The sequence below is a fragment of the Vitis riparia genome, unplaced genomic scaffold (genome assembly GCF_004353265.1).
Source record: "Vitis riparia cultivar Riparia Gloire de Montpellier isolate 1030 unplaced genomic scaffold, EGFV_Vit.rip_1.0 scaffold808_pilon_pilon, whole genome shotgun sequence".
In the NCBI taxonomy this organism is placed as follows: domain Eukaryota; kingdom Viridiplantae; phylum Streptophyta; class Magnoliopsida; order Vitales; family Vitaceae; genus Vitis; species Vitis riparia.
Genome location: NW_023269794.1, coordinates 44,425 through 63,407, shown reverse-complemented (window position 1 = coordinate 63,407; position 18,983 = coordinate 44,425). Strand labels below are relative to the sequence as shown.

The 18,983-nt window shown below is 32.7% G+C and overlaps 1 long non-coding RNA gene across 1 annotated transcript; it reads right to left on the bottom strand.

Moving 5' to 3' along the window:
- Positions 1–1,033: 1,033 nt before the first annotated feature.
- Positions 1,034–4,808, bottom strand: LOC117910680. The gene is made up of 4 exons (XR_004650734.1): positions 4,771–4,808; positions 1,500–1,604; positions 1,253–1,369; positions 1,034–1,070 (listed from the first exon to the last, which is right to left on the bottom strand). It is a non-coding gene; the product is annotated as an uncharacterized LOC117910680 (long non-coding RNA).
- Positions 4,809–18,983: the final 14,175 nt, after the last annotated feature.

Genomic DNA, 18,983 nt, shown 5'->3' with positions numbered 1-18,983 from the left:
TCCTTCATTCTCATTTTTTTCATGACTAAATAAACATTTGAAAATTTACTTTTATACTTAGTTTAAGCTAAAATATTTTTTAAAATAAATATATTCAAACTTACACTTTCCAAATAATTATTTTACAACTTAAATAGAACTCATTTATAATTTTTCAGTCTCCGCAAAATTAGACCAAATGTTCTAAAATTTGTTGAAAATTACTTTTATTTAAGGAAAAAATTTTTGAATGTTAAACTTCTAGCCTACATTCTAGCCTCTCTAACAAGAAAATTTGAAGATAATTAATAAGAAAGAGAACAAATTTTTTGTCCTTTCTCAAGTGTTTAAAATAAATATAAAATAGGGTGTCACTACAACATAACGTCACTTTCTCCACTGACACCATAGAGGGTACCAATTGGTGACGTATTTGGAAGTGACATCAAAGCAGATAAATGGTGACGCATTCACAAGTGACACCATATATTTCTAGTGATGATAGGATGTCACATTAAATGCATCATCTTTGAGTTATGATGTCACATTAAATGCATCACCTTTGAGTTATGGTGTCATATCATTGTAAATTACGGTGGAAGATATGATTGCTTTTAGTTGTAGATTTTTGTAATGCTTATGAATTAACAAGAAAGATTAACCTGTGTATATTTTGTCCATAAATATAACAATCATATTACATTTAACTCATTTTTCTGTAATGTTTATAGAATAACTCGTAATACATTGAACATCTAATAATATTTGTATATCAAATGTTCACAAAAAGATAGTACATCCAACATATCAAACCCATCAAAACTAAAAAAGAAGAGTGACTACATACCAAAACATGATTTAGAAATGTTAAAGATCCTAAGATTCATGTATACCTCCATTTCATAAGCATAAAACTGACTAACTATAAAATGACATAAAAGTCGCATCTAAAAATCTAAAATTCTCAGTACCAATTAAAGTAATGTTTTTTTCCTACAACGTATGACATAAGAGTTGCACTTAAAAACCCAAAATCTTGTTGCCTTCTTCTTTCTTTTTATTCTCCATTCCATCCTCCCAAGACTGTATACCTGCATTTCATAGTTTAATGAGTTTTATAGATTTTATTGAAGAAAATAAATATGGATCGATGTTATCATAAATGAACAAATCTAAGAACTAATTTTTTTTTTCAAATAAAAACATTGTTAAAAGAATAAGCAATACTATACAATACCTATGGAAAAATTCATGTAGTAGCTAAGGGACTCACCATGCATGGTGATCATGATGCATCAACATGATTAATGATTAGTTGTAGCACAAAAGTAGCTCATTCTCCTCTAATTTCATCGAATTCTACTTGAGAATATGTTTTTTTATCACCCAACTGAAATCAAATAAGAAAATAACATTAAAATGCATAACATTAAATGTTATATGTTTTAATATATAGAAAAAAAAATGTGTTTGAGGTGAATGTAATTTAAAAAAATAAATAAATAATAGGAAGATCTTACATGTTTACAATATCCTTTAAGTCCTCACATGGTTTGTGATGCATAGGGTCAAGATAGTGGACTATCATTTTCCTTGGCTCAATCACTACCAAGACCCAATGAAAGCTAAATCATTAAAAACAAAAATAGCATATAATTAGAAATATAAATCAATCATAAAACCTCAAATTAAAGTATAATATTCGTCACTTACTCGGGGTTGTAGGGCATGAAAACATATTCAGCATCTTGGCATGAAAACATATTCACTACAACCTCTAACATATTTCCCAAGTTATGTACCACGTAAGAGATGGCAAGCATGAATGCTTAACATAGATAATGCATAAATATAGGATAATGAAAAGATAATCAGAATAATTCATTTATTTTTATGTCATGTAATAATTTTAAGGACTTTATCCCAACAACCACATTTTACTTCTTAATAAAAGCTATGGAGATGATGAAATAAAATAGTACTAAACTTGGGCTTATGATAACGTTATCTATAAACTCTAAAATCAAACTAATAAAAAGATCTAGTGAAAATAACATGTAAAATAACAAGATTAAATAATGATTATAGCAACCTACCCAGAAGACTTATTAGTCTATTTTTATACATTAATCTATAAACTATATTCTTACCCTGTGAACTTCAAAGTTGAAATTATTTACCTTTTTTGTTAATAAAAATAAAATTTTCAAAATAGTAAATATAGTAACTTAATGGATACATTATTGTAATAATTTCATTGTTGTTTATTTTTGTATAAATCAATTGAATTTTTCATTCATCTTTGCGATAAGATTAACAAGGAAAAGAAAAACTTCTAAAATGTATGACCTACATAACAAATTGCAGCACACTACATGATCTCTTTTGCAGATACCCACACCAATTAGTGATTCTCTCCCTAAAAAACACTTCCACCTAAATAAATAAATAAATAAAGAACATGGGAGGTGACTTGGCACACAATAATGGATAAAGCCAAGTCCCTAAAACAAAGGCTTCCAAAAAATAGAAAATATGTGAGAAACTATTAAATTTAATACTAAGGAGAATATTAAGAAGTGAAGAAAGCTTTCAAAATAAAGTATTTTGATTCAACAATAATGAGGAAAGTAAAAACAACTTTTTAGGAATTTAATTTAGGAAGACAACTTCAATTTTATAAAGTTAAGTAAGATTTTAAACTATTTCAATTTAAATATAAAAAAACTTAATTATTAATGCATAAATATAAAAAACTGATTTGCTCAAATGGTCACAAAAAAACCTTAAATTCTAACAAGACCTATAGTTAACACTAAAATCATACCACTAAACAAAACCAGTCCAAGCAAGGACTGCCCATTAATTACCACAAAGAAAAAAAAAAAAAAAACTCAGCTTACAATAATATGGTAATGGCAGGTTACAAATAATACTTTTTTTCTATACTTTGTGGCCTTTTCTCTTTTGCCAACCACTTTAAAAATAATATTAATTTTCTTTTCCTTCTATATTATTTATTTTAAATTATATTTCAAGCATCATATCAAATATTTCCATTCCAAAAATTGCGATTAAATTGAAGATTCTGATTAGACCTAGTTTTTTAATTTATGACTCAAAAACAAAAGTTCATCTTTAAGAAATTTTATGCAAAAAATTAAAAATAAAAATAAAAATTATTATTATAATATATAAAGTACTTAAATTCATAAAAAAAATAATAATAATAAAATTATACACTAAGAAAACAATTCATTTTATTTTAGTGTTATATATAGCTTTAAATGCCCCTAAATTGACAATTGTAAAAAAGTTAATAACTTGCATTTAAACAAAGCCCTACTATCATTATAAAACACTTTGGGGTTCTAAATATGCTAAAAAGGAAGTAGAAAAAGAGCCTTTAAACTCAAAATTTCATATATAACCAAAGAAAGAACATTCCTTACCTAGAATGAGTTAAGAGATGGGTGGTTTGGACAACAATTTAGGCTAAGTTCAGTTGAAGCAAGTTGAATGAACCCAATCACCAAATCCATATTCTATAGCTTACAATTTACTTCAAATCAAATCTCTCTTTTATAGGAAAATTTGTGTATTAAAGAAACCTAAAAGGGGGGGCAATAATGGGGAAACTTCAATAATTAAAATTTAGATATTGAGGAAAGCATAGAAAAAAAAAATCAAATTAGTAGAAGTTAATGACATAGGAATTGAATAAACAAGTCTCCATTTTAGTAACCTCATAATATTTCATATAAAGAATACACAAAACTCGTTTGATCTCCATAAACATTAAAATACTTGGCAAGAAACTAAAACTCGGAAAATGATCAGCTCCATGAAAGATCACCTCTACAACACCAACAAAAGTTTTAGTCTTAATTCTAATCCATTTCCAACTTGACCATAATCATTTATATAGTCTTCTTTCTTATCATTAAGTTAATTCTAATCCATCACATAACCCTAGTTTAGCCTTTATAAGCCACAGGGGCTACAGTAGTCCACATCTGCCCACTTGTCAGGCCCAGGACCCACACACTACCACCCGATAAAGCAATCATCCGTGGACAACCCATCGCCCATATATTACTTGAATATGACAAAAAAAATATAAATACATGGTTTCTAGATTAAGACCATCCTTGGTACAAAATTATGCCTTTTTTTCCCCTATATATCATACGTGTGAATGGCTGGGAAGGGGGTGCCAATCAAAGGGGTCCTTTTCTTATATGTCATTTGCCTTCACACATAGAAAATGAGGGTTAGCTGATATATATATTAATTTCTTCTGTCTTTTAAGGAATTGGATTATCATGCGCTTGTGGGGGGACGAATTAGAAAACATCTTCAACGCTAGTGATGAGGACGACTTAATAAACTTGTATTCCTTCACCGGTTTGAGGTGTGTTTGGTGGCCTTCTTGAATTAAAAAGACTTAAATAAGACACCAATTTTATCGTCCTAAAAGGAAAGAAAACTGAACTGGGGTATTTTTTTTTATTTTCTATTCTGGGTTTGAAATTGACTTCAGTGACACCGAGCTACTCGTTGAACCATATGATGAAATATCAGGACAAACTGAATTCTAGCAATTATTTAATTTTCAAATTGGAATTGTTTCATCAAGGTATAGGAATTTAAATGGATATCTTCCCAGATTATCAAATTGGGATTGTTTCATCAAGATATTGGAATTTAAATGAAGATATCTGGATTGCTGAAACGATAATCATATTGAAGAAGAAGAAGAAGAAAAATAATATTAAGGGGCAGGATTACCTCTGGGATGAAAGGGGACGATTGTTTCTTGTATCTCCATCCTCTCTCCCTCTGAGAAAAAGGTGAAACAAACCTAGATTTTTTAACCGACCAGGATGAAAAACTCTTGTTGCGACCTATACCGTATCTACAAATTCAATAGAGCCACCATGTATCACTTATATTATATACAAATGGAACGAAATCTTAATGAATATCCACCTAAAATAAATTTCGGAAATACTTTCAGAATTTATCCGAGATATTTTCGGAATCTCTGATCAATCCGATAGCAAGAGAGGAGAGTGGGAGAGGGGAAACTGGAGAGTGAGACAGAGGCAGCATGAACAGAGCATAGGGTTTTGGAGAGTTGGGTTTTTAGATGAACAAAGCATAGCGTGAACAAGGCATCTTGATACCGAAAACTAGTCATTCTCACACAAATACATATTAAAAATCATTCCTTTTTTCTTGTTTTCACTTGTTTTTAAGGAGATGGTCATGTGTTTGGTTCAAATTAAAAAATCAATTAATCTACAAGTTTCTTCTTCTATGCTAGAAGTTTAAACCTAAATTTTTCTTCCCTACAACTCAAGAAAACCCAGTTCACAAAAACCATAATACAAAAATGTTGAAACATTAAATATAATGACATTAATAAAAGAAAAAAGATGATAGATCTAAGAGATTTTGGGTTACCTGGGAGTCCACAAAGTAAAGAATGTCAATTGTGAGCGTGTTGACTATGGGTGAGAGAAAAGGTAGAAGAAGATTATGGTTTTATATATAGGGTTTCTATAGTGAGATTTTTTGGATTATGGGTGGCATGTGGAAACAATGGGCTTTTTATAAATTGTCCCTCATTATTAATTCTAAAAGTGGGCCAAGTAGGCTCATTGAGTTGTAATACTTAAAAATTTTATTTTATATGATGTCACTTCCCAAAAAATGACACTATAAATATAAAACTAACAATATCTAACTACCTCAATTAAAGATTTTTTATATGATGTGTCACCTTTATTAATTATAAACCCTGTGGTGTCATTATTTTAAAAGTGACACCATAAATAGTGACACCATAAATTATTTTTATAGTAGGATTTTAAATAATAACTGTTATGGTTATGTCATGTATGTGTCACATGATTTTTTTCTCTTAGGAATCCTAAAACATACATTATAAAATTCATTTTCTGATATGATGAAAATATGCATACATGCGGTGTGGTGTCATAAGGAATAAACATTACATTGAAATTGTATTTAGATCCAACAAGACATTATTAGTTTTCAATTAAAAATTGATCAAACTTAATTCCTAGGCAAACTAAACATAAATTATTATATATATATATATATATACATATACATACATATATATATATATATATATATATATATATATATATATATATATACATACATATATATATATATATATATTTAATAACCCTAGGTTTTTTATTCTCATTCCCTACGATTTGTGAATTAAACAAGGCCCTAAGTAATTCAATTTGGTTTATCAAACAATAAAGGAAAAGCATTACAAATGACATTGAAGAACACAGATTGTAGTGTACCTTTATTAGATTTGTGGCCACCATGCCTATAACCCTAGTAACTATAGCCAACAACACAGGGTGTTGCTTGCTAAATGTATCCACAAAACCTTTATCAGCAAACTCAACACTTCTTCTATTTCCCTGTGGACTGAATATAGAGGGTAGGAAAATATTAAGGTGAAAAAGCAAATAGAAACTCAATGATGAAAATGAATTCCAAGAAATTTACAAAACAAAACCTACTTCCAAGTACCCCAATGTAGTAGTTCAGACATAATTGGTATGTGAAAAGAAGATTTATGAAACTTTGAAATCCTAATAACATGTTTTTTAATTTCTACCTTCATGAATTTGGATTTTCATGACTTTAATTACATGTTTTTCTTTAACAAACATGAAATCGCCCACTTTTCCATTTCTTCCCATCAACATGGCCGCTTAACAATGTAAAAAAATCAATACACCCATGTGACTTTATTTTTTCAGCATATTCAAACTTTTTTGTAAATTTATATTTTTAAATTTTATGTAATCTAGGTGTTTGCTATTAAATTTACCAAGAAATAAAAAGGTTTGCAATTTATATCACAATCAATGAAGTACTGATGGAAAAAGTAGGAGATATTGAAAATAAGAAGAGAAAAAAAGGCGATGGATCAATTAGCTAAAAGAGGAGCAAAGCAATTGATTACTTTTGTGGTAGATTATGTACCTACTTGAATCCATTTAATGTTTGTTTTCAATGTTATTTCACTTTTTATGATATCTTCTTTTATTCGGCTATATGGGTCCATGAAAAGGAATCCATTCCCTTGTCACATTTTTCTTCTTTTTATTTTTTATTTTTTAATTAATAGAAAAGATCTATTGAATTACTAATTAGAGAGAGAAAGAGAAATAAAATAATAAAAATAACAATAAATATATTTCAGTTTAATAATTTTTTATATGTTCTTTGAAATTCATTTGTGTTCTTTTTTTCTTTTTATTTATAAACAATGAAATTTTTGAAAATATTTAAATCTTTAAATAAATAATATTTAATTTTTTAAAACATTCCATTTAACTTTAAATCAACATAGAAAATGCATTTAATTTAACTTATATTTTAATATAAATATCAACTTTAGTATTTAGTTTAAGATCTTTGTACCTGCAAAAGGAAAGCCAATTGAAGCATCTAAAACTTAAAGACCCAACTTAGAACATATCATAATGTGAGTAAATCAAATTTGACAAATGAACTACCATAACCAAGAATTTACTATAGAGATGCTTAACCTCATAGAGTGTATTGCAACACAAAACCTGATAGAGTTCATTACATTTTTTTTTTCTCTTTCTTCTCCTGTTCCATTGAAGTTACTTTCTCTGCACTTTTCCATTGAAGTCTCTCTACATAGTGTCAGTGGCGAAATAGACAAAAGCATTCTTCAAATCAAGTATTTTCTATTTCTTTCTCTCTTTATCTTTTTAGATCATTCTTTCTTTTTCTTTTTTTAATTCTTTTGAAAAAAAATTGGTTGGATTTTTGGCTAAAATCTCTTTGAATGATTGTGGAGGCATAGGTAGATCGAAAGGTTGTTTCCGCTAGGTCGGCTTTGGTTATTGATTTTCTGATAATGCTTTATGTTCTTCATGGATTCAAATCTTTCTAAGTTTCACACTCTCTATATGATGTCTCTAAATCAAAACACTTATTTCTTATTCTTTGTGTGAATCCATGCTTAGGGCTTCAATTCAACTTTCTCTATTTTGCTTTTCTTGTACCATTTTCACAAATGCATTTTGTTTTATTCTTTCTTACTTTTTTTCATCCGAAGAATCAATCGTGTTGCCTTTTAGCTTCAACCACCCAAAGTTCTGAAGAAAAATCTCTGGGAAGGATACAAAGCTTTAAGACTCTTAGCTATATGAAGTACGAAAGATGTAATTGCAACTCCATAGGTTGGGAAGAAAACAACAGGAATATTATGTGAGGAAGCTGCAACTGGTGCCCATGGCTAGAAGCCAACATATATAACCAGATCCAGGTTTAAAGTTTTTAGAATATTGACAAAGATGGGGCTTGCCATGCCAAAGGATTTTATGAGAGCTGGAATAAGATAGAATGGGAGGCCTTTCGTTGTGTGGTAATTGGGAGGAAGGTCAGGCAATGAGAGAAGATGAAGTTCAACTAGTTTTATTTAAAGAGAGTTTGTTTCAATGATTTCACCTTTGATGGAATTAAGGATAATATGTGTAGAATAGAAAGGTGTAGAATAGAAATATATGCAAAAGTTTCTCCTTGAAAACTTCTTTACCAACTTCTTGAAACATTTAGAACACGAACACTGTCATTTCTAACATCCATGAGAAAGAGTATTAATTCTTTGTTGTTTGGTTGTGTGGCACCGGATATGCATATGCACATATTAAAAAAAAACCATAAATGTATGTCTAGTAACATTTCAATACCCATCTTGAAAAACAAACAATAAATTTTGTTAAAGAAAACAATTACCTCTTTATCAAATCAGACCTCCTAGAACCCTTTTTTCTCTTTTCTCTTTTCTCTTTTATTATTTTTGGTAATTTTAATTGCTTCCATAATGCAAGCTGTTCAGTTTTTGGATTATGATTAAACCCCTCACACTGTCTCTTTGTAGCACTAAATCATCTCATTCCCCTCATGCAATGTCTACTTTTTTTTCCTCTCTTTCTTTTACTATTTTTTTTCCATGCAATTTTCCTTATTTCTATATCTCTGTTATGGTATTTGTGCTCAACTTTTTTCTAGCTTCACTACCAACCCTCCATTTCTTGGGACATTATTTATCAAATTTTCATGGGTCCACAATTATTTCACACACACATATATATACATATGAGTACAAAGAAAGGGAGGAAAGTGTGTAGATTCAGCACATTGCATACAAGAATGGACTTAGATTTTTTACTAGTGTCAAATCCAAATAGTAGTAATGAGTATATTAGCAGACACACACTTGAATCCTCATCAACTACCTCTTTAATCTCTCCCATTTAACACTTGACAGTGTGGACCGCCTTCATTTTTCCGTTCATCACCTTTCAATCTCAACTAATGTTTTAAATTACCAATTCAATTTTGACTTTTGAGTATTTATAAAATTACTTCACTTTCTCTAACATATTTTATTCGTAAATATTTTTATTTCTCTATATTTTTTTATATTGAAAAGCTTAAGATTAAGCTGTCATGACAAACAACAATTGGTTTTGTTTTTTTTTTTTCCTTTTTTTTTTTTTTTTTTTTGAAGTTAATGGAACCTTTCATTTGTTTTTAAGTGATTTGTAATTTTAAAAATATTTAATATAATGTATGGTTAATATTATTTTCCATAGGAGTTTCTTTTAATATAATGAAAAAATGTTTGAAGAAAAGTATTTCATTTGATAGGAAAGTAGCCTCTAGGAAAACTTACCACTCTAAACAATGCCACATTAATTTCAATAATTTGTTCTACCAAAATTTTGGCAACCAGCTTTGATAAATAACTTGCTGCTTGAAGCTTTGTTGAGCTATGCTTTTTCTTGCCCAAACAATTAAAGGAAATGTTCCTTCTGGATACTTGAAGGATTTATTGTGAACATTATATTCAACTGATAATATTCTTCTTTTTCAAAGAGGTAGAAAAGGAGAAAATCATATTTATTAATGTATTTCTTTTTTTTATTTGTGTAGATGTCTTCTAATTATAATGATCAAAATTTTGATGATGAAAGCGGCGATGAACATGATTTTTATCAGTTGGTGCTTGTGGGTTGTGCTGCAGTTGTAAAACTTACTAGTTTCAAAGAAAAAAAACCTTGTAGAACTTCTTCCCACACAGGATACAAGTTTGTAATGGATGTCTTAAATGGCCATGAAATTAGGTGTTTTGAGCAATTTAGAATGGAAAAACATGTGTCTATGAATTTATTAGAAACACTTACTAAAAGGTATGGCCTAAAAGAAGGTTTTGATGTGCCCTTAATAGAGGCCTTAGCAATGTTTCTCACTATAATAGGTCATGGACTAAGCAATAGGATGATCCAAGAAAGATTTCAACACTGTGGTGAATCTGTATCTAGATGGTTTGAGATTGTATTAGATGTTGTTTGTCTTATGGCCATGGATATTATAAAACCAAGTGATCCACAGTTTAAGGAAGTCCTTGATAAAAATAAGAAATGATGATCGATATTGGCCATATTTTAATGATTGTATTAGGGTAATTGATGGAACTCATATACCTGTTGTAGTTCCTAGAGATAAACAAATACCATATATTGGTAGAAAAGGCATGACTACCCAAAATGTTATGGCAGTATGTGATTTCAATATGTGTTTCACATTTGCATAGGCTGGATGGGAAGGTGCTGCTCATGATGCACGGGTCTTTTTAGAGGCATTAAGAAGGCCAGAATTGGGTTTTCCTCATCCACCTAGAGGTTTGTGAATGACAATATAAAACTTGTTTTTGTGATCAAATTTTTATTATCTAATATATATTTTTTGTTTTTGTTTTGTAGGTAAATATTATTTGGCCGATGCTGGTTATCCTAAAATGAGTGGATATTTAGGCCCTTATAAAGGTGAGCGTTACCATCTTCCAGATTTTCGATGAGGTAGTTCACCTAGAGGTAAAAAGGAAATATTTAATCATAGGCATTCTTCCTTGAGGTGCACAATTGAGAGAACATTTTCCGTTTTGAAGAATAGATGGAGAATGCTACCTGTCGGGGAGGAGTTCCGTAGATGCTTCCTTTACTACACATGTGCGACGATATTGGCGCCAACGTCAAGGATAGATGGATGTCGAAACTTATGGCATACCATCCATGAAGATGGTTTTCGAAACGATGTCAATTGGGGCCAATTTGTTGTTGACCAGCTAGTTGAGGGTATTAGACGATTTAAACAACAGAACAGTGTTTAGGTACATGGTTGCATCCTCTTCCTCCAGATATTGCCCTTCTTTTACATTGATAACTTGGTCACTTTTACATTGTTCACATCACTACCATCAAGTAAGGAATCCACAAATGTTTATTTCCATTATGCAGTTCCACTACATAATTAAATTCAAGATTCCTTCAATTCATGTTCCGGTGACAGTGCCCCTCCTCTCCGCATGGTCAGATGAGTTGATAAAGGAGCGCTTAGCTGCTGAGATAAGTCAGTTTGGTAATTTCGGACATGGCGAGGTAGCCATTTACTCTACATTCATTTTGTTATGAAATTTGATGACATCGAAATTGAATACCTTGAAGGTTTATACGTTCTTAATTTGCGTCATGAAATCAATTGTAGGGGTTTGATAATTCGTCACCGCCCTGTACACATGTGGAGTCTGATAGTGGCCCGGCAAGTAGTCATGTATTGATACTGTTTGTTACTTTACGAATTAACTCTGTCTGAATGCCATTACAATTAGGTTTACTGACTCAATTGTTTTAAATCATTGGTTATAAATATTTTCTTCAATATTTTTATAGTAATTTATGTGCAAGCTATTCGTTAACATGTCACAGGAACTACTTGAGCAATAATATGCAACAGAACGTGCAATAAATCAATATCAAAAGGGCATTCAGCACCAGCTAGGCATCATGCGTGGTCTGATGCATACATTGGATGGCCGAAAAGAACAAAGTCGACCTTCGCCTGCCGCTAGTGACTCAAGTTTATGTAGCCCATGAATTTCCAAAGCCCGAACCGCATTCAGACTATGGCGGAGATGACATGGCATCCCATGGCACTGCAGACATACCTGACACACCAATTTGGCATCCATCAAATATTGGTAACAGTATGGGGGACACTCATTACTGCATGAATGTGTACATAATAACTCATATTTTATTACTCTACATTACGAATTAACTGTTGTTACTCCAAACTAACAGCCGATGAAGAAGTAGTCGTCCTTGAACAGTTGCCTTTGTGTTCTATGGTTGTGGCTCCATCTAATAGGAGTGGGAGGCGACGAAGAGTGCATCAGTTGGCTCCCAATCTATTGTCGCCATTCATAGCGCAACCACAAACCCGCCAGTCTGCCATCAAGATGGACCTCAAACAAGCAGCTGCAATTGTTTTTTATGGGGCCTTGGACCCGAGGTTTGAAATAGCATATAATACTCCACTTTCAAATGTATTCACCTCCACATATTTGGTATTACCCTAACGTTGATGGTTTTGTTGACAGCGAGGAACTTGTTTCAATGCATGACACGAGTTTAAGCAGAGGCAACCTCGCCCCTTTCCAAGAAGACAGCTGGATTGGCAATCATGTTAATATATCAAATTCTCCATTACTTTGCAATATTTTTAATTTAATATTCATGTACCATCTTGTCATTAGTGGCTCTGAATATTGCTTACATATTAATCACTTCTTGTCTTAGGTCGTGGATGCGTATTGTAGATTGTTGCAATTCAACGATGTATCAAGGACCAAACTCTTTCTTTCGCCATACATAGCTGTAATGGAGGGCTTTGATGGACACTACAATTCAATGTTTTGTTGTTATAACATGTCAACAAGTTTCCTTACCCTTTAAAGCTTAAACTTTTTTCATATCATATGCAGGAAATGGTCATGCGTTCCAACGCCAAACATTTGACGCACGATGCAGTAATTGGCCGTTTTGAGCCATATTTGTATCCCTTAGATGTTTCCTATCAGAATGTTAATGAGGTCAGCTTAAATGCATTGTTCGAGGTTTCTACACTTGTCATCTCCTTCACCCAATATATGTTGTAATCCATTCTGAGTGGCATCATGCAGTTCTTAATGTGAATGATTACCCGATCTAATTAGACATTAAAAAAATATTAGTGCCTGATGCGGGAAAGGCTTCTCCCATGAGTCATTATAGATTTTTTTTATGTTTATGAATTGCATAACAAAAGAATCCAGCTCTTGGATTCTCGACCTGGAAGGAGAAGGAGTTGTATGAGTGGGATACAACAAAATTTGGTAAAGTAGCTGTTAGTTCTGTAATATTTTTTGCTTCCATTGTACCTAAGATGGGAAGTTTGAATGCATCTACATTCTTTATTTAAGGCCAAGGTTGTTCTATGGCTTGTTGCCTACAAGAAACAAATGGTGGATGTAGACTTGAAGATGTTCTGTTTTGTCATGCCAGACATACCAAGTCAACCAAATGAGTTAGTGTTTACTTTGCAGTCCGTGACTAGATTTAAATTTTATTACAAGTCAATTTATGTATATTATCGTTGCCATCACGCCTAATAAATAATTACACATTACTTTGTGTGTTAGCAATGACTACGGAGTATTTGTTATGAAATTTATGGACAACTGGTCAAATGGAGGCCTCTCCAAATCCATCGATGTGGTATGTCTGTACACAATTTTAATATACCATGATTATATCAAAGTTGCATTCCATGGCCAAAATATTTAACATTTCCTAATATGCCTTTTAAACATTAATGAATGCAGGGCAAGATTAAGAAGTATAGATTGAAGATGTAAGGGAGATTGTTACTTTCATCACATAATACACATCGACATCGCTTTCTCGTGGATTGAGGGACACTATTCAATTGGTTGTGCCAAGGATATTTTCAATTGATTGTACATTATTTTGTGAAACCTAACTATTTTCAATGTATTGCATATAGAAGTTAGTGATGAATGCACAGCTAAGGTTAACAATAGTACAATTTATGTTTAAACCAAACAAGTTAAGCGTTGAAAAGCCCTTGGCTTCAAAAATATTCAGAAATGAAATTAGGATTGCTACTTCAAATGTATACATTATACAAAATTGTGTCACAATAAGAGTCATACTTTGATTGATCATTGCATGGATCACACATTGCTACTTCAGTTTACATTTTTTACTTAAATCACATGTTATTTCGCACACATTTTTATGGTACAGGTACCACAGTCGGAGATCGACCAGTTCTTGACCGGGAAAGCATACCCGGTCGACCTGTGTTACACAGACATGCACTCAATCGGGATTTGACCGATTATCGACCGGAACACATTCGGTCATGGGGGTTCACACGACCGGGAACAAATAGCCACTGGGAGAGAGAAAGTGTAAAAACACTCTCTCGATTGGCATTTGATCGGTTGTCGACCGGGAACGCTCCCTCCTTGACCGATGACAAACAGCCACTGGGAGAGAGAGAATGTAAAAAAGACTTGCGACTGGTATTCGACCGGTTGTCGATCGGAACTCGACCGGGATCGCTCCTCCTCGACTGGTCACACATAGCCACTAGGAGAGAGAGAATGTAAAAAAAGACTTGAGATCAGTATTCGACCGGTTGTCGACTAGCAATCGATCGAGAACAAATAGCCACTAGGAGAGAGAGAGTGTAAAAAATGCTCTACACCGATAATTGACTGGTTATCGACCGGCACTCGATCGGGAGACCTGCTTCCTCGACCGATCACAAATAGATATTGGGAGAGAGAGAAAATGACTAGCGCTCTTTGACCGATGGTCAACCGATCGAAGTGATCCGGTCGACAAAATTTTTTCATTGTTTTTGCTATGAAAAAATAGGTGTTTTGTATTTAATTATTGATAAAACATATACTAGCTAGAGAAAGAAGGTTAGCTTTATGTTTTATTTTATGATTTAAGCAAAATTTGATGATGAGAAATAGAGGATCTTTTTTGTTTTAAAAAAATGATAATTAATGTTAATATAAAGTATCCAATATATAGAAATTGATTAAAAAATAAATATTAAGTTATTCCAATATAAATAAATTTTCAAAAACTCATTTTCCATTCTCCATGTGATAAATTTGAAAGGAAACATCAATTCTCAATCTCAATAATTTCCTCACATAAATTCTAACTCGCATGAGACAAAATGTCACTATCATACCCATATGGGATACCTTGAAATAAGGCCTATTGTCAGAAGTCAGACTAAAAATCATCAGGAAATCTCATGTTATATAAGATGAAAATTGGGCTCATATTTCCCAAGAAGCAAACAACCCGTCAAGAGAGTTTGAACAATCTTGGTAATAGAAGATGAATTGATTCGTGTCCCAATTGGTGTCTCAGTTGATTCATGTCCAGCTGGTGTTCCTTGATTGTGGTCCTCAGAAGGGAGTAATCAACAAAATTTATAACCTATATCACCATGCATTAGGATAGCCTTAGCTAATATAGCATAGTGGCTCTAAGATCGTTCATTGGGAAGGGTTTTCTACTCACAACTGATACCAATTCAAAGTTGAATTGGTGCTTTTTCATTTCAAGGTTAGCTTAAGAAGAAAACATAAACTTTGGTTGAAAAAGGGTTTGTTTAAGCTAACTAAAAAAAAGTAATGGAAATTACTTATGAAGAAAAACATTCCTTGGAGTTTTAGGTTCACAGGGGAGGCTCCTCATGCAAAAATAGAGCTCCGATCACTTGGTTCTTTTCCTCGTATTAGAGAATTAACATATAGTTAATTCTCTAACCGGTGTTGTATAGATGCTTCCCTTTAATGGATTTTAGCACTAATTTTCTCTCACTGATGCAACTTGTAATGGCTCGTGCCTCTCACCTAGCATTTTCCATTCAAGGTGATCCTTAACCTTGGACTTCTCTTCTCAAGCTCGCAAGAGATAACTAATGGATGTCTCCTTAGAGTCCAAAAGCTTACCAAGTGTTGGCAATTCTAGAAAATCCTACCTTCAAGTCACCTCCCAAAAGCTCGTAAGAGATAAACTAGTGCATCTCCATGGACGGAGATCACTTGCCTTACCAAGTGTTGGCTCAGGTGAATTGACGGTGTTTTAAGTTAACTAAAAACATAGAAATCATTAATGGGTCACACTTTCTCTTCATTAATGACTGAAACAACAAAACTACCAATTCTTGCATTTGGGGCCTTACCTAGCAACCTTAGCTTCAAGGAACTAAAAGTCTAGCCACCCATTCTCTGAGGAAACATCCTCAGAGATTGTTTGGCTAGTGAGAAAAATTAAATAATAAACAATACAATCAAAACGAGAAGGTAAGGCAGAGCAAAGGCTCTGTATTTTACTTCCTTGCAAAACTATACAAAAGTTGTCTGAGAACAAGCTCCCGACGACCTTTTTTATAATGGAAATTACAAACAATATATATGGGGTTATTTACCCTTTGTTATTGCTTAAAGACTAAGGAATCCTATGATAGGTGGATTACAAGGAGAGTTTGGGGATTTAGACATCAAATATCTAAAGTAAAAAATCTCAAAATGTCGGTTGCAAATATCGGGAAGCTTCAGGAGAATTTCACAGCCACACAAGAGGGCTGCAAAATTTCGCAGCATGAAGGACACCATTTCGCAGCCCGCGAAATTGGCCTTCAGCTTGGTGTGATCAGCTTCCAATGGCTGTAACTCTTTCATTTCAACTCCAAATTGTGCACTGTTTAAAGCATTGGATTGCTGACTTCCCAAGCTTCGAAACGACATATAGTATGCATAAATTGAGCTCCAGAAAGTGCTCCAAAAGTGGCTGACAGTGACTGTCCTCTAGAATGCTTCATGTTAGATTTCTCTTTGCTTCCTCTCCTTGCATTCCGGATTTGCTTATGGAAAAGGACTATAAAGCTTCAAAGCTTTGGTTCTTCATGTTTCTAAGCTTTCCATTGCTTTGCCATGGATTCCAAAGAACTCTCCTCAATCTCAGATTGCTTTGGTGATCAAATTACTAACAAAAACACCAAAACTTACACAATTTGATTAGAAATGATTGCAAAGGTCCTTAATATGTTAATTGAGTTAAAAGGTAATAACTACTACTCAAAAGTGTTTAAAAGAGTTAATTACAAGCTATCAAATAGCACTTTTTGAGTAGTAATCACTCCCCTCAACCGACATATTGCTAGTCCCTTAGCAATAAAGGAGAGAAAAAGTACTAAAAAGTAATATACTTTACAAGATCATGCTGATCACTTCCAAAAAATTTTAAGTGGCATGATGGTCAAACTCTCACATGAAACATTAAAGAAATATAAACTCAAATTTCAACAAGAGTTATCAAATACTTTGCTAATCACAATTCATAAAGAGAAGGCATTATGCAAATTGAAGCTTTAAAATCATTTCCACTTCCAAAGGACCAAACCTTACTCTTCCACAAAAATCTAAGTGTTAGTTGATAGCTTCCGAATATAGTATGCTGAACTAATCTCTCCCCCCAACCTAGTTCTTTTTCAACACTTAGCAAACTGACCAAATTCAATAGGCTAAGAATGCACCCTTTTGTTTCGCAATTTTTTTTTTTCATTGTAGGAGTACAAGGCTTAAGGGTATTCTTTTCTAAATTTTCCATGTAACGGGGGTCCATCAATGACTCCCAACCAATTAAGGTTAAGGGCATCAAGCTTTGAGGATCTTTCAACCACTAACTCCTCATATTTTACCCCGGACTTTTTTAGAATGAATTTTAATACCCAAGCACCTACAGTATGTTAAACTCCACCTATTCACCTTTGTAACGAGCATTGAGGTCGGTGACTCCCAACCAATGAAGGCTTAGGGCACCAGGCTTTAAAGATTTTCACCATATACCCCTCAGACCTTGCTTAGGTTTCAAGGCAAGTAAACATTTTTTTTCTTTCTTTTTTTTTCAAAGGCTCATTGGCCTTTTATAAGGTGTCCCAACACTATTAAAATGAGGTCAAAGGTACCAAGTCTAAATTTTCCTAAGTCAAGAGGGAAATAGTTTCTCATCTTATAATCGGAATCTATTGTGCATAGTGTGTGAATAGCTTAAAGTGGAAGAACTAAGCTTGAATTCAATAGAAGATTCAGCAATTCATCAACTTTAGTAAGCATAATACAAACTCTAAGTCAAGTGAAAAGACAAAAATTCAATTTCTCCCATTTCAATTTGAAAATTTTTCCTTAATAACCATGGGTGATAGAATAGAAACTTTAAAAAAAATAAAAATAAAATAAAGCAAAAATCAAATAATTACCAAAATAACTTAGCATTAATAACAAAAACTTCCTTCCTCAACTCTCCCTCCAACCAAGCTGAACATTATCCTCAATGTGGCATGAGCGATTGAGATTATAGGAAGGAAGTGGTACCTCCTGAGTGATATCAATTTCGAATATTGATTGGAGAAACCACATGTTTCAAAAACAATAAAAGATATGAGTAGAGGAAATAAAATAAAATAATGCTAAGAGTGATCAAAAAGTGATAGATTTGTATTACTTCAATTCATGTAAGTACAAAATGGAGAACAAGTAATACAAGTAATCCTAGTATATATGAAATATCAAAATGATGGGATTTCAAGTGCTACTATGATAAGGAAATACATAAAAGAAATACATAATCAAAATATATAAAGGAAACTATCAAAATGATCAGATGGTGGGTGGAGGATGATGTGGAGATGATGGCTCAGTTGGCTCTGTCTTGCCTGTAGTAGGTTCCTCAGGAGGCATAGTCTGCTCTACGAAAGGAGGGGCTTGTGCTGGCTCTGGTGGGCTAGGAGTGGCATGCTCAAGAGCTGATATAATACCCAGATGATGTTGAATCTGCCTCAGGATGGCAGTGTGTTGGGCCTGAGTGGTGATAATCTACTCCTGATGAGCACGAAGAGCTGTCATCTGCTAAGTGAGGATGCTCTGAGAAGTAGCCAATGCCTGGAAAGTGTGGCAT